This window comes from Lepidothrix coronata, unplaced genomic scaffold (assembly GCF_001604755.1).
Source record: "Lepidothrix coronata isolate B3197 unplaced genomic scaffold, Lepidothrix_coronata-1.0 Scaffold222, whole genome shotgun sequence".
Classification (NCBI taxonomy): domain Eukaryota; kingdom Metazoa; phylum Chordata; class Aves; order Passeriformes; family Pipridae; genus Lepidothrix; species Lepidothrix coronata.
In genome coordinates this window covers 770,627-787,661 of record NW_016690402.1, presented here as the reverse complement: position 1 = coordinate 787,661, position 17,035 = coordinate 770,627, and the positions used below count along the sequence as shown (strand labels likewise).

The 17,035-nt window shown below is 38.6% G+C and overlaps 1 long non-coding RNA gene across 1 annotated transcript; it reads left to right on the top strand.

The window, feature by feature from the left end:
* The first annotated feature begins 684 nt into the window (after nt 1–684).
* LOC108506619 lies at nt 685–10,764 on the top strand. The gene is made up of 4 exons (XR_001877817.1): nt 685–734; nt 2,637–2,740; nt 7,673–7,746; nt 10,563–10,764. It is a non-coding gene; the product is annotated as an uncharacterized LOC108506619 (long non-coding RNA).
* Nucleotides 10,765–17,035: the final 6,271 nt, after the last annotated feature.

The window sequence follows — 17,035 nt, the reverse complement described above, 5'->3', positions numbered from 1 at the left end:
GAGTCTCAGTGCCCTGAACTGGAGGACCATGACTGTAAGAATGATTTAAAATTCTGCAAGATCTGCTGCTCCAGCTGGATCCCTACAGATCTATGGGGCCTGATGGAATTCAGCCCAGAATCCTCAAAACACTGGCTGATGTCATTGCACAACCTGTCTTGATGATTCTTGAGTGGTCTTGGGAACCTGGAGAGGTCCCAGCTGAATGAAAGTGAGCAAGTGTTGTCCCAGTTTTCAAGAAGGGCAAGAAGGAGAACTCTGGAAACTACAGGCCTGTCAGTCTCACTTTAGTGCCTGGTAAAATTATGGAGAAGATTATTCTGGGAGGTATTGAAACACACCTGAAAGATAACACAGTCATTGGTAACAGCCAGCACAGGTTCATGAGAGGAAAGTCCTGCTTATCAAACCTGATTTCCTTTTATAACAAGGTAACTGACCTAGTGGATCAAGGGAAGCCAGTTGATGTAATCTTTTTGGATTCCAGTAAAGCTTTTGCTACTGTCTCTCACAGGATCCTTCTGGACAAAATGTCCAGCACAGAGAGCTGGACCACCACATCATGTGGTGGGTGAGCAATTGGCTCACAGATTGAGCACAGAGGGTAATAGAGAATGGGGTGACATCAGACTGGTGACCTGTCACAAGTGGGGTTCCACAGGACTCCATCTTAGGCCCTGTGCTCTTCAACACCTTCATAAATGACTTGGATGCAGGACTGGAAGGGATAATATGTAAGTTTGCAGATGACACAAAACTGGGAGGAGCTGTTGTTCTCTTTCAAGAAGTGCCCCACTACCTACTCCAGGAGGAGTTCTGGTGGGACATGTGTGGCCTTTCCTTGGAAAAAACCTGGAGTGGCTGAGAGAGAGGGTCTGCCTGTAGGCTGGAAGTCTATGGTTTTCAGTTGTGCAATGGTGTCTTGCTGCACAGGAGGGAGATTGGCACAGTAAAAATGTTACTCTGTCTTCCTAGGATCTGCTGGTTACCAGCTGCTGGCAGTCTAAAATCTGTCCAAAATAATGTGAAGCATGGATGCTAAGTCCCTTCAAAGCTGTTCCTAATACATCACATATGTCACATTGCTAATATAGGCATAGCCACAGCTTCTAGCTACTTCTTATGCTGAAATCATGCATTTTGAGTCCAGAAGACTAGATCACCATTCTCTTTCAAAACTCAGCAAATGCTGTACTATTCAGTCCTCAGAGTGCCATTAGAAACCCAGTCTCCAGACCCAGGTCATACATGACTGGGGATGTACCCAAGTGGCATGTCAGTGGCCTGGGTAGGTTTTTGCACTGAGTGTGGGAGTCCCACTGCTGCAAAGGCTCTCAGATGTGGGACTAATAGTTGGGCATTTGTGAAGGTCAGAATAGCAATCAGTCAGAATCCAGAGACTAATGGAGCTTAAAGGGCATGAAACTCTGCAACTGATCCAGTCAAAACAAGCAAATGTCTGAGCGGTGAGTGAGAAAGTTGTAAAAGGTATCTAGCAGAACTATCTGAAGGTGCTCTATCTTTCTCATTTTCTGACTTTTCCCTATTTCTTTGCAGCCACAGCATGGAGAAGCTGGAGGAAGAAATCTTTCAAAAACATAATTAAACCCACATGTTCAGAAAAAACACAACATTTACACTGAATACATAATGCAGAAAACTGCTCTGTCAGAGAAGATGTTCTTCATCTGATTATGATTGAAAAGCAATAAATAGAAAGAATTAGTCATAAAACAACTAGCAACTGAAAACACATGCATTTAGGTCTTTGGCTCCAGGATAAATAAAGTGCAAATGTAGATTTTTCAGATATCTGCCAGAAGTCAGATAGATATCGTTATTTTAGCCTTTTTAGAAGGTTGCTTGTATGAGAAGGTATTTCTGACACTGAAATACTCATTGTGAAAGAGCTTTAAAGGTCTTTTTACTGACAGAGTTAGATGTTTTTCCTGCTTTTCTGTGCCTGTACAGCTGCTGTAAATGCCAATTAAGCTTAAAAATACTTGTTGCTGGCAAACATAGACCATAAGGTCTATTACATCATTAGGTCTATTTACTTCTCTAAGACTTTACCTGCTCATAAAGTCTGTGTTCATGGCTTAGGTGACAGACGTATTTATTCAATTAAACTAAATTCTTTTAGAAGCCCACAAATATTAGAATTTAATGGTCTATGTTCAAGAATAAATAGCTGAATCCAAGTCTTGGGTAATACAGTGTGACTACCAACATTTAAAAATATTCTTGATTCAACTATCAAGCGATTTTGATAACAACCTTGAACCCCATAAGCTGAAGTTCAGATAATTCTCCTGTAATAAAATTCCCTTGAGATTTATTCAGATGTCTTTACTTCATATATTTTCAAAAGTACTTAGACACTGAAATCAGTTAAACCAATTTCCATGAAAGCTGTGTACTTTGTTGATGCAGGACTTTGTCTCCTTGCTTTTCAGTTTCTGATCTGTAAAGAGGGAATTTCCAAACATCGTCAGCTGTTAAATGTCATTTTCAACAATAAATTTTCACATCAGAAAGGGCAGACTAAATCCCCTGTCTGCAGAGCACAGGCAGATATAGGTGATAAGTAGTTTATATTCTGCAGTTACTCCAAGTTTTCATAATTTTATTTGCAGAACAGCTCTATGATTATTGCAAGACCTTAAAGAAGCAGAAAACATGGACATTTGGAGCTCATTGTCATTCCACTGGACATGCCACCTTCCATCAGAACTATCATGTAACTCCTCTACATACAACTTCTCTTTTTTACTGTCTAATTCTACCTCCATTACTAAAACACCAACTACCATAAATGGCTTACGGCTGCATAGCCAAGTGTAACTCTGTGACTGTGACCCTTTGCTTCTTCATATTCTTTAACTACTTTATTATGAAGATTAAGATGATATTCAGAAGTCTGCCATGTTACACAGAACCTCACAGCAGTAGTCAATCCCTGCTCTGAAGACCTTAGGCTCTCAATAAATACAAGAGACAAAAAATTACTGTTTCCCTGACATTACAGTTTTCCTGGCTGTAATACAATTTGATGCTTCTTCTCTGAGCACATTGGAAAGCAGAAAGTGGATAATTGCTCAGAGCAGCTCTTCCCTCTTCAGGCAGTAAGTGGCAGCATTGCAGTAGCCTTTTCTTCCCTATCTTCGTTGTTGTTGTTTAAGGCAGTCCCATTTTTCTGCTAAAGCACACAAAACTCCTTCATTTTATTTTATTATATAAAATATAATTTTATATTGTACAACAATAAATTATAATTAATATCAATAATTTTTATAAAGTTATATAAGGGAAAAAAATTTGCAGATTTGGGACCTCTTTTGTGAATGGAGACTGTGCATATCAAAACCAACCCCTCCGTTTCCATGCTTTCAGCCAGGGAGTATTTTGTAACCTTATCAACATTTCTAAAAACTGAACAAATTAAAACAAGTATAAAAACAGCTAGAAGCTTTACTTTCTGCCCCTGAAGCAGAGGATGTGAATGGGATGTCTATAATGTAGATCTTCATTCTTAAACTTTATATTTGATGGACACTAAAAAATGAGCCTGCAAAATCAGCATCAGACCATTTCATGTTAACTGACTTCCAGTGATACAGGATTTTATTTACCCTGTTCTAATAGAGCTTTTTGGAACAACAGCTGTGATTTTTTCCTGGCTCATAATCATCATCAGCCATAAGGAAACTGCAATCAGAAGGGAGGAGACAGATCTGCTGACGAAGCACAAGCCTGCCTCATATCTAACTCCTTCTTGCAGACCCCTTTGTTGGCTCTGCAGTGCTAAAAGGAACAACATACACCAAGAATTCAGTGTTGTCACTTGCATATAGTCCTAAATACAAATTACACCCTTTTCAGACTCAGCTGAAGTCAGTGGCAATTTTCAGTTGTAGGGTAGGACTAAAGAGTGGATCTGTTCAGCAAGAAATGGATTCCCAGGATAATTGCTTTTCTGGTTAGACCTGTCTGTGGTGATTAGCTTGTGTAGTTATTAGGTCTTAGACTTTTTTCACACTATGTGGCTACGTAAAGTGATGCTAGATGTTACTTGTCAAAGGTGGGTGCTTTTGTTGGTGTGGCATTTATGCTGCTGCCCTTTGCAGAGAAATGAAGCCTTGTATGCTCTGTCTCTTATGGAAAATTGTCATTATAAAGATTCAGTTTCCCCATAAGAACACGGCAAATTGTGTAAGGCAGCTTTTCCTTGAGAAATCCTGCTTATTAGCTGTCAAGATAAGGAAGTTAATGAGAAGACTCCTTTATTTTTAAGGGCACAATGGAGTATTTCCAGTGACAGCATCTTGGAAACACTTGCCAGAAAAGGAAAAAGAAAATGGCTTCATAATAACTTGTACCATGCCTATGTCAAAAAATCATGACATCTCTGAGTCCCCATTTTGAGTAGTATCATATTAACATAGGCCTGACTTGGTGCCTGGGCTTTTAAGGTCATGTTTAGGAGAACCAGTCATAATAGTATTTTAGTGGAAATTTTTAAAGTATTAGTTAAAATTATGATACACAGTGCAGTCTGGTAATTATTCAAAATTCCATTTCAGTGATATTCATGTTTTTCTGTAATACCAGGTACAAACGCTTTTATTCAACATATTTTTAATATACTTTGGAATACTGAAAATACAAGTGCTTTATAAATTTAAGCCATTACTATTAATTACTACTACAGAATTTTTCCTTCATCATCTCCCTGACCTTTGAGAAACATTAATGAGAAAGTTTACTCATTGTGAATATGAGCTGGGTTTAATGAATGTCTTTCACTGAGACTATACGACTGCTAAGATGAAAGCTCTCAAATGTTAATGCACTTGAGGTTTACAATGTCTAATGTTAATGTCACAGGACATAGGTCAGGGAAGTGAACTGGGAGTGATTGCTCATGATAAGCATCTGCATGTTATTTTGCAGCAACAAAACAGAATAAACTAAGTCCCAGGACATGCCTCCTGAGTTATGAAGTTATTGCAGGACTTCATCTAGCATTAATGAGGCCTCATTTGAACAAATGGGAAATTATTGAAATGGGATATCACAGAAGTAGCTTGTGAGGCACTTATGGTTATCTATTTCAGGATGAGTTGAATTATACCAGAGGATAAAAGGCACCTCGATGACTCGTGTGAACACTGACCTTGTAGACATACTCATTATGACCAGTGAATGCAACCCATAGAGTTATATATTATCAGAAACAAAGTGGAACTGAGAGAAGGGTCTCTATGGTTCATTGATCATCTTAGGTCCATCTTCAGAGAGACAGCCTAAGCAGAAGGCATTTGCACATATAGGCTATGTATGCAACCAATTGTAACAGAATAAGCCTGATCAGTCCTTTTGTTTAATGTGGCACAGTGAGAAAAAGTCTAAAGAAGACTAAAGGGTGAAATGAGATGAGAAATTATTTCTTCTCAGCTTTTGTCATACTCATATAGAAGGGTAGCTTGGAGGTCCTGAAAACAAGGCTGGAAGCATCTTCCCAGATAGGAGAAAATTAATCCACTAATAATTTTTAGTGGAGGAGCCTGCTATCTGACACGCGAGCCTAGAGGAACCAAGGAGGATTGGTCAGCCTGCCCCTAAGTTTGGCTTTTGTCTTGTAATCAGTAGGATGATTCCAGGACACCTCAGTTCACTTAGACCATCAACAGCAGCAAAAATGTTGTCATCATTCAAATCACATATGGGTTTTACTCTAAAGCCTTTAATATTTTAAATATAATCAAATAGTGCCATGAATTGAAAGAAAGAAAGAAACTTCTGCAGAAGAGAAGCTATGAGAATTTTACAGGTATGGCATTGCCAGATGAACAGCAGTTAGAAATAGTACCTGAGCTGAATGGTCTGGAATGACTTTAGCCAGCTGTGACAAAACACACATACCCAGTAGAGTGAATTACAGATGATTAATTTACATAGGAACAACAATAATTTTCTTTATGCTGATGTTGTAATTTCCTTTGTATCAGGTCACTCTTACTTATCTGATTATTTAGCTGATCAGCGACCTAAACCATCTGCATTCAATTAACAGTGTCATTCCTGCTAAAATCTGAGCTCGTGTTATTTGTAGGGATATTCATAAGGTTCTGGTTAGTTTAAAGAAATGCTGTGCTGACTTAACTAACCATTCACAGGAAAGGAAGAGTTGGCACTCATTGTAGATACTATGGTTGCTATCACATATCCTCCTTCTTTGCTACTATGAAAGCATTTTGAAGCAGACATTTTTGAACACCCCTTAACTGCTAACCCTTCACTGGGATACTGCAAAACAAAATGGCACAAAACATGTATTAGTTATCTGCTCACAAAGCACAACCTTGCCAAGAGTCATTTCATTTAGCTTTGGATACCTATAAGGTATAAGTTTATGACCAAGCTCATCACCCTTGGTTCCTTCTGCCATCAATAAGAGAATGAGTCACATCTAGGACAGGATTCACCACAGCATAGACATTCACGTGATGAATCCTATCAAACTGTAAAAGTGTTGATTTTCTTCATTTATGTTGATGAAATAAGCCTGACTAGTCAGAGCACAAATGCTCACATTTTAGATGTCTAAAGTGAAGGAGAAGGTTTTGTTTGTTCTTTGAGAATCTGAACTGTCTATCACCTGCCATTTTGTTTTGCCATGATTCTAGGGTTTTAAGGTCAGATCATAGCATAGATTTTCAGAAAGGTAGCGTGCTCTAAAGATAGAATATCTTTAACACATAACAGGAAAGAAAAGGAGCAGTGAAAGAGGGAGAAGTTACAAACTATGTAACATACAGACTAGGTTACATACTGCACCTCTGACAGTCTAATAACATATACACAAATAGCATCCTGGCGCTTTTACCACACTGCCCTGTCCTGTGTCCATTATCCTCAGCATTTCTATAGCACAGCAGAATACTGTCTTCTTTCTGCCTCTTGCCTGCTGGCAGTGAGTGCTCTGCATGACAGATGCAAAACTGAGCCTTGCAAAATCTAAAGCAACTTGTCTCCCTATTTTTGCTCAGTTACTCTTTAGGGGCTTAAATTTTCCTCTGGCTGTATGTCTGGGGCAGATGAATCTGTCTTACAAGCTAGTTCTTTATATATTTCCTTCTTTCTCTCATTGACTTTTTGAATCAGAAAATTCATGCTAAATAAAAAATTTCAGAATTTCCTTTCCAACAGTAGTTACTATATAGACCATAAATGCTCAGTAGTGAAATTTTGATATTTGTTTCTAGTCAGGTACAATAAAGATTCCACACTCTAAAATGTATGTCAAAGTCATGATATTTTTCAGTTAATCTTTTTTTCTCCTTAAAGTCCAGTTTTCTTCAAATTTCTTATTCACATTATCCAAGACTGATTATATTATTTCCCTTCCTTTTCCAGACATTCTGGTGTTTTTCATTTCTTTCTGACACTTTGCATTTTCCAGGGAAATATATCCCTGTATAAGGACTCTGCTCAAGAACATATCCTCAGAGAAGTTTAACAAAGTTCCTCTACTTCCCATTGGCAGTGGTGTGTGCACACATTGCTCTGAGTGAACCCTGTTCCTGCAACAAATTGGCCCAAGAGGTGTCTTAGTAGTGTCCTAGCAATGTCTAGTTTGCTAACCACTAATTATCATTCTATTCCTCAGGGTCTATCCTATTCATAAAGAGAAAACTTTCCAGGAGCTGCCCTGAGCACTGATGAGCTTCCATCCCACCTAAGGTAATCTACATTATTTGATCAAGTAACTGCCCCCAGTGCAGGGCCTTCGCTTTGTGCACCTTTCTACCTTTCTTTCTGTTATAACTGAAATTTTGAACCTTCTTTTTTTCCTGTGTATGAATTCCATTTAGATATGGCAGCTTTCCAAAACACCAGTTATATGTAACAGTATCAAGAGTACTTCATATTTTCTGTGTGTATCACATTAAGTGCATTGAAGTAAAACATTCAAATTGATTAAAGCTTGACATGTATTCCTGTGCTGGCACAATCATATATTGCTGGCACAATCTAAATCGCAGATTTCTGTCACAGAACAAGATACAATGACTGAGTAAACTTGGATATATGCTTTACATAAATACAATAATAAAGACCATATCAATGCCAGGTTTGCAGAGATGTTATATCTGTTATAACCAGTCAGATTTTAAAATATGCAGTGCAAGAGAAATGTACTATTTACTGGGCAATTAATTCACCAGTTAAGTTATTCTGCATTTCTTAGTGATTTTTTTATCCTGAAAAACTCAAGTCATGCTGAGACATATGAGCTGATGATTATCCTAAAACAGCCTGGATGGAAGCACCTTCCTGTAGTTCAGAGCTCACACCTCAAGGATTGCACAGGGCTAAATGACTACGATGAAGTAACTTCCATGCATGGTGATTAGTTATCACTCCTTGTTTGTCCAGCAGAATGTAAGAAGAATAAGTGGAAAGCAGCTATATTTGATAAATACAGCTGTATTTGATAAATACAGCTGTATTTGATAAATACAGCTGTATTTGATAAATTTGCTCCTGTATTTGATAAATAATAGAAAGTTTCCTTTTGTCTACATTATCACTGCAATTACACTAAGATTATTGCAGCCTTTCTAAGGGTCTCCTGACTTCAAACAGGAGGAAATTCAGGAGGAAAGCTAACACAGATAACAAAAAAAAGTCAGCCCTTTCTTTGGAAGGCATATAAGTTTCAATTAAAAATCAGAATACAATATTTGTTGGTGTTGAGTCTCCCTGGAGAACATATTTCTGCCTGTCATACCCATTCTGTCATTTTGAAAGTCTAAGCACAATGTCAAGTTTTATAAACATATTTTATTTTTTAATTCCTATTTGATGAGGTAAAAGAGGAGATGTTCAGGAGTGTTATCTTTCAAAGAGCTAACGGGAAAATGAAAGAACTGGCTGTATTAATTGTGGTGTCTTCAAACACAGTTCACATCAATTTACAAAACGCATACATGCCTGTGTAGATTTTGGTTGCCAGTGCACTATGAGGTTTCATGCCCAGTTAAGCCAAGATATAAAGGAAGGCCTTAGCAGTGGCATGTGGCCACTGCCCAAAGGGGCTCCAGACTCATGCTGCAACCTGGTTAGTACCTGTGGCACATCACTGCGGGCTCTGTCCTCGCTTGCAGTCAGAATTCGGTTACCATGCAGTAACACATTTCTGTATTGTGTTACTATCCCTGGGCTGCTCATTCATGCTTACATAGTGCTTCTACACATTGTTTCACAGTGGCACAGGGAAGGTTTGAAACACAAATATCAGCCCTCAGCAAATCTTCATTTACCATTTTGCCCCTTGAAGAATTGAGGTTTCAGCATCAGTCCTTGAGCCTTTTTTATGTCTCATCTTAAATGGGGTCGTAACTCAAAATCTGAGTTTCTGGACTCCATTTATTTGCAGAAAGCACATCTGGACACAATATTGCCCAAACAAAGTTTCTAGACTCACTGCCTACACTTGCTCTCAAGCTGCTAGCCTGTGAAAAAGAGTTTTGTGACTAAATATAAACTGAAATCAATTTCTTTACAAAGCAGATTCGTGTCCAGGGAAACTTCTTGGTTTCAGTCACTACATGTCCTAAACAAGAATTTCCATTAAAATTCCTTTGAGATGTGACTACAAACATGTAAGCAGGTTAAATATGGATAAAATTGAATTTTGTTTGTGACTTTGTTGGATGCTATAGCTAGGTCCTTTTACATTTTTCATCCATATTTCACATCTAAATACTGAGACTCTTTTTTCCTTTTAGTATTTGGGACTTGACTTGAAAAATTTAGAGTCTCTTTTTCAGAAGGTGCAGGCTCTGCTTTAAAAAATGAGTCCTATTATGGTTGGGAGCTTTGGGACACATTCATTTTAATGCTTATATGTTTTATCCCACTTATCAATGAGGCAAATTAAATCTAATTTTGTATCTTCCCATATTTACTATAAATACACTTGCTTGCTGAGAAACATCCTGTGAGAACAAAGAAAGAGCAAGTTCCCTGCTTGAGAGCTCAAAGGATTAGGCCAGTTGCAAAAGTTTCCTTTCCTGAAAGAAAACTTAGCCCAGGAAAACACAGCAGTTCGCCCCAGGCTTAACTCACTAGAAGAATCAAATCTCCTGCCAGATATTTTAGCTATGGATTAAAGCCGTTTTGCCATAAATTTTGGATATCTACATTTACTAGCCAAATGATACACTAAGATTCTTTCAAAGAGGTCAGTGGCACATAGGTGAAACCCATACTGGGTACAGTTGGGGAAACAGAGAAAGATTTTCTATAATTATGTTTGAGATTTGAAAAGTTAACAAACATGTTGTGCTATGGGGTGGAGAATGCCCCTGAGAAAATTCAGTAGTTTCCATACACTTCTCTGGTTTTGTTACTCATCCTCCCACATTTCTCTTTCCTTCCTCATTTCCGTCACAGCTGCACTTTAAATAATCTGGGCCTGATTTCCCTTTCCCTTGCCCCTGGTTTCACTACAGTCTGTTGGGGTTAGAGCTTGTTTTCTTTCTTTACTTCAGGTAATAGTAATGTTACACCCAGGGACATGAGGATTGAACTTGCGAGAGTGACATAGAGTTTGAGAATGATGCTCTGAGACAAAAAGAACGAAGACTATCTATTTACACATGTCAAGTGGGTAAACTATGGAGAAACATTTTGTCCAGTTCCTTGTCTGAAGACCAAAGCATCTGTATACAGAAAGTTTTTTCCAGTTATGCACGGGCTGTGGATGACACATCATGTAAAAAATAGTGTTTACTGATTTGTGAGAATTTTGCTCCAGATATTACATTAATGCATGTTGCAGGTAGAAGTCAATTACAGTAATTTCAACACAAAAAAGTAACACTGTATCTATGGTGTACTGGAGCGTATTTAAGAAATTTTCTTTCTATTTTCAATGAATAATGTCCTAAATCATTTGTAAGAAAGAGAATGGATTAGTGTTTGAAACATGCTTAGGTCTACAGCTCTAGAACTTCTAATAGTGAATTTCTAATTTCTACACATGTAATGTAAACAAAAGTAATGCACTTTATGTTTATGAAAGTTGGCACAAATAAGCTGTATAAGTGGAGGCTTCTGTTCCTTGAAAAGGATCTGTACCTGAAGAAGGAACCCCTATTTCCCTTTACATTCTTGCAGTGGCACTTACCAATGCCTTTTAAAACTACATGCTGCAAAGGTTTTGGAGACAGCATCCAGGTCTTATTCTATCACTGAACAGAATAGGTCATGGTTGCTTGGATCTCTTCATGCACATGATCTACTCCCTCAGGAGACCTGGAGTCCCCATCCAGATGTAGCCCTGGATAAAACATAATGTGTAGATAAAACCAGCAGATTTCCTGCTGATGACCAAAAGATGGGAGCAGGCCTCCCTCTGCAGAGCACTAAGACATGGTGTTTACATAACATCCTTAATCATTTTTTTCAAATGTGTCACACAGAAGTTTTACAGTGCTACTCATCTCAAATCTTCTTCCTTTCACGGTAAGAAAAGGGGCTGTTCTTGAGTCCAATCCAAGGTATTGTTCCAACTAAAGACAGATTGTGTTGCTGCATTCAGCTGTTTATAACAGAGCTTTTATATTTTTTGTGTTTTAAAGGTAGATACAGGTCTGGTCCCATCTCTCCAAGCCTTCAAAAAAAAACCCAATAGAATTTATTTAATTAAAAGAAGAGCTTACATCTACATGTACATGTTCTGTACATGTATAATGTATAAAATGCAGGCTCAATCAAGATGAGAAGGGCATTGAATGAAGTGCACATTGTAAAAAATTGTTAAATTATGACAAACAACTTGAGTTTGAGTAGCATATGAAGTATATCACAGAACTTATTCCTAAACAAAATCAACAAGACCTTTAAAAAGTTTTCCATTTGGCCCTCACTTTCTCAGGTTATTCAAGGAAAATACACCTACAATGAAGTGTCACTGATTCAATGCACAAAGCTTAAAAAGCCAAAAATAATATTAGAAGGAAAACTTACTTCGCACACAACATTTCATACTGCCAAGCTACTCTGTTTTCTTTTACATCCTAGAGATTTTAGCATAAATTATTGTTTTACAATTGACAGCTGTTAACATTCATAGTGTTCAGTGCACTCTAATGAACTTCATTTGAGATGAATTATATGAAATCATTCCCCAGTTAGCAGGCTCTCCATTAGCAGTGACTTCTGATGATTCCTTATAAAGGCAGGACATAGCGAACATATTCTTCACTACATCCACAAATCACATGCTAGGGTCAAACAACCTTAAGACTGCAGAGCAACCATGGAATTGTAGAAGTTGCACAATGTCAAGAAAAATACTCCTTCCAGTTCAGGCCTGAAGGAGTTGTTTAGCATTGAGAGACTAGCAACCTCAAAAGAGGATATGCACATTCAAACAAGGATAGATGATACTCTAAATCTGCAGCAGTTTGTCCCACCATTAAGCCTCGTATAGAAATAAATTGAAAGAAGACAGTTCCTAGGCATTAGCTTTGAAAACAAACATTTATTAAGTTATTTATTTTTAATTACATATTAAGCAAGTTAAAAGCTAGCAAAGGGCCATAACAGCAAAAGCCAATAGCCTCCGGGGTTGCATTAGGTAGAGTGTTGCCAGCAGGATGAGGAAGGTGATCCTTCTGCTCTTTTCAACAGTGGTGAGAACAATCTGGACTGTTGGGTACAGCTCTGAGCCACTCGGAACCAAAGAGACGTGGACATACTGAAGTGAATTTGGCCAAGAGCCATGAATGTGATATGCATATGACATTTGAGGAAAGGCTGAGGAAGCTGGGACTGTTCAGCCTAAAGAAAAGAAGGCTCAAGAGAACCTTATAAATGTATGCAAAAGCCTTCTTATTCCTATTTGAAATTTTTTCTTTGTTTTTTGAAATGTAGGTTATATCACTGCTATAGTTTTCACATTAATAAATCACTTATAAGAGACCCTAATTGCATTAGATAGTGGCAGCAGCTGTGAAGGAACTAAGGGCATCTGATTTACACATCACTGTCATGCTTTTGGGCAAAGGCTGTATTTTAATCTGTTCACATACCACCCCTACATATAAAGTGATTTCTGATGAAACAAGGTAATGCAGTTCTAAGTATATATTCACAGACAGAAAGGACAGCAAGTTAGAGCCAGATCTCTCTTCAGGGCTTTGTATTATGTTGCCCATATACATTACTTGCTAATTCCATTCTGCGTATATAATTTCTACACTTAATGAACTTTACTTTTCAGAAGTTACCTTGCTATCAAGAAATGCACCAAGCGTAAGGCATGAAAATAACTAGTACTAACAACTTAATAAAAAAGTCCTAGAGCCATAAAAGTGTTCAGAAATAGAAAATACATTTCAGGAAGCAGCTTGATATATGGTTATGGAACAGTTTGAACAGAGAGCGATCACACAGCACATACAGGACAACCAGGGGATCAGGCACAGCCAGCAGGAAAGGCAGGTCCTGCTTGACCAACCTGATCTCCTTTTATGACCAGGTGACCACCACAGTGGATGAGGAAAAGGCTGTGGATGTAGTCTACCTTGACTTCAGCAAAGCCTTTGTTACTGTCTCCCACCACATTCTCCTGGAGAAGCTGTCAGCCCATGGCTTGGACAGGTGCACTTTTTGTTGGGTTAAAAACTGTCTGAGTGGCTGGGCCCGGAGAGTGGTGGGGAGTGGTGCTGCATCCAGTTGGCAGCCAATCGCTAGTGGGGTTACCCAGTTTCGATATTGGGGTGAGTACTGTTTAATATCACTATTGATGATTTGGGTGAGGAGATTGAGTGCATTCTCACTCAGTTCACAGACGACACCAAGTTGGGTGAGAGTGTTGATCTGCTGGAGGGTAGGAAGGCTCTGCAGAGGGATCTGGACAGGCTGGATCAATGGGCCAAGGCCAACTGTATGAGGTTCAACAAGGTCAAGTGCTTGGTCCTGCCCTTGGGTCACAACAATCCCATGCAGCACTATGGACTAAGAGTAAAAGTGGCTGGTAAGTGGTCCAGTGGAAAAGAACCTAGGGGTCTTAATGAGCCAGCAGTGTGCCCAAGAAGGGCAATGGCATCCTGGTTTGTATCAGCAACAGTGTGGCCAGCACGACTAGGACAGTGATATTCTGTACTCAGCATTGGTGAACACACCTCAAATCCTGAGTTTGTTTCTGGGACCCTCACTAGAAGAAAGACATTAAGGAGCTGGAGCATGTCCAGAGAAGGACAACAGAGCTGGTGAAGGGTCTGGAGCACAAGTCATATGAGGAGCAACTGAGGGAGCTGGGGTTGTTTACCCTGGAGAAAAGGAGGTTGAGGGGTGACCTCAATCACTCTCTACAACCACTTGAAAGGAGGTTGTAGCCAGGTGGGGATCAGCCTCTTCTCCCAGGAAACTAGGGACAGGACAAGACGAAATGGCCTCAAGATGCACCAGGAGAGGTTCACGTTGGACGTTGGGAAGAATTTCTTCAATGAAAGAGTGGTTAAGCATTGAGACTGGCTGCCCAGGGAAGTAGTGGAGTCACCATCCCTGTAAATGTTCAAGAAATGACTCCATGTGGCACTTAGTGCTATGGTTTACTTGGTATGGTGACGTTCAGTCAAAGGTTGGACTCAATGATCTTGGAGGTCTTTTCCAACCTTGATGATTCTATTCTATTCTATTCTATTCTATTCTATTCTATTCTATTCTATTCTATTCTAATAATGTTACAACTACTCAGAAGAATCGCACATCAAGCTCATTTTACAGTCACACTTCATTCCATTTTTACTGTCTCTACTCCAGACAGCAGGCTAAGTATAGGTATCACAAACATACAAAACCAGACGGCAGCCAGTATTCTGGCATAGCTTCCAGCTCAGCTGTCATCCCAGCTGATTCTCAGTGAGCTCAAATGTAATCCATTGAAGATGTCATTCCCACAGGAAGCTGAGGATCAGTTCACACAGGACTTTGTGTTTGTTTGCATATGCGTATTCACTGTAGTTAATGTCATTTTACTGACTGCACTTAAAAATTGCCTCCCCCCGAACCGTGTGAAATGAGATTATCCCTCAAACCATGAGATTGTTTCTGACAAAACACACGCAAATCAAGCCACAGCTAGTCTCCCACGTTCATGAGAACTACTGGTTTCAGAAAAGAAGTATCTAAATAACTTTACATCCTATTTTCTCTGCATTACTCCTAATAGAAATAATGGATTGGCTACCTTTTAAAGCTTATGGTCCAAAATGATTGCAAAGTGATTATAAGCAAATCTTTTATGTCTCTGACAAATATCAACCTTTTCCTTCAGAATGCTATGTCATATCATCTTCCTAGGATAAACTGGAAAAAATGAAACTGTTTTGACTGAAACAAAATTACTGTAAGGATAAATGTGCAAATTAAAACAGCAAAAACAGGACTAGATAATAATAACAACATTATTAGCTATTGTGCAATTCTAAACCAGCAAAATCCAAATGAAGATTTGTGATATATCTGTTACCTGTTTCTGACTGGCTGTGAAAAGATTACATCTATTTTCAAGAAAAATCTTGCTACAACACCTTTTAGCCAGCTAAATCTATTGAAGTAAATGGAGTCACATCAATTATTGAAAGATTGCAAGCGAATGAGGTAAAATCCTTTTTAGCAAAGAGTTCTCTAATAGGGAGTAGTTCCATGGCAAAAAATTACCTTTATTTGATACACAAAGCAAAAGAAGAAAAAAAATTACTAGACAAAGTGGCAAAATTCTATTCTAGAAACAAGCATCTGTCCACAAAGAATAGGGAATAATCATTGTGTGATAAATGTGTGAGGTTCCAACACTGACTAGAAATGCATGGCTGTAAGACTATATGGACAAAAACATGCATTCCACAAAGCTGATTAACTCATACAACTAAGAAAGAGAAAAATAGAAAACAAAATGTTGCCAGCTAGGATAATAAACATGCAAAAAATTCTCATCTTGTATGTATTGTTAACCGTAGGATGTCTGGTATCTTTTCATAGTGTGTCAGAAATTTTTTAATGTCTTGTATACCCTAGAATAAAAGTAGAGCATCTTATGCGGCACAGCTTCCAACCATAACAAAGGCAGCCAACGTTCACTCATCAGTTACGATGCGTTAAGTCTTTACACTGGTGGGACTGACCACCAGTTTACACTGTCTGGATGCCTGAGTATCCAGTTCTGGTATTACAGGACAAATCTTTTCAAATCCTTTAGCAACACTGCTAATACAAATATTATCCTGTGCCAGCACACTGTCAGGAGCCGTGATGCTGATGCTGTCCACAGTAGTCTCGAAGAAGAAATAAAAGATGAGGAAAGTGAAGTGTAAATATGAGATCATGGAAGACAAGTTGGAAAAGTTGGATAAGGATCTTAGTACTTCTGCTTAAGCAGGAAGTGTGGAAACATCTTTTCCCCTTAAACTTTCCCTCTCCCAGTCTTCAGCCTTTGAAAAGGTGTCTGGGACACTCTTCCAGGAATCCCCCTCATTTCTTGACCCGGTTTCTATCCCACAGGTAAATTCTTCTGAAAATCAGAATAGCTTCATACTTTAAGACTCACAAGTTGTGTGGCACCCACCTTTTGAGATCTTAATTCTGGGGCTTACCCAAAGAGTCTCTCTATCAGAACCCAAACTTCATTTCAGTTGATGAGGCCAATGCTGATACATACTTCAGTATACTTAATTCTCCTGAAGAATACTGTCAAAGTTGGCCAGGAAAAAGCTTTGAAAGATCAGACCCAAAATCCTTAATGCTTTCTGGTTTATTTCTGTTAGTTGGGTTTTTTACATTTTAGTAAATATGAACAAATTTTTAACATTTACCGGAAAAATAGATAAATATTCAGGCACAATCTGGAGTAACAAATGTTTCCAGGGAAATTTGTGAAGTAGTATGAAAACAAAAATCCCACCTGGCAAAAAGTCAGCTAATAAAAGGATTTCTGCAATACACAAGCATGCTA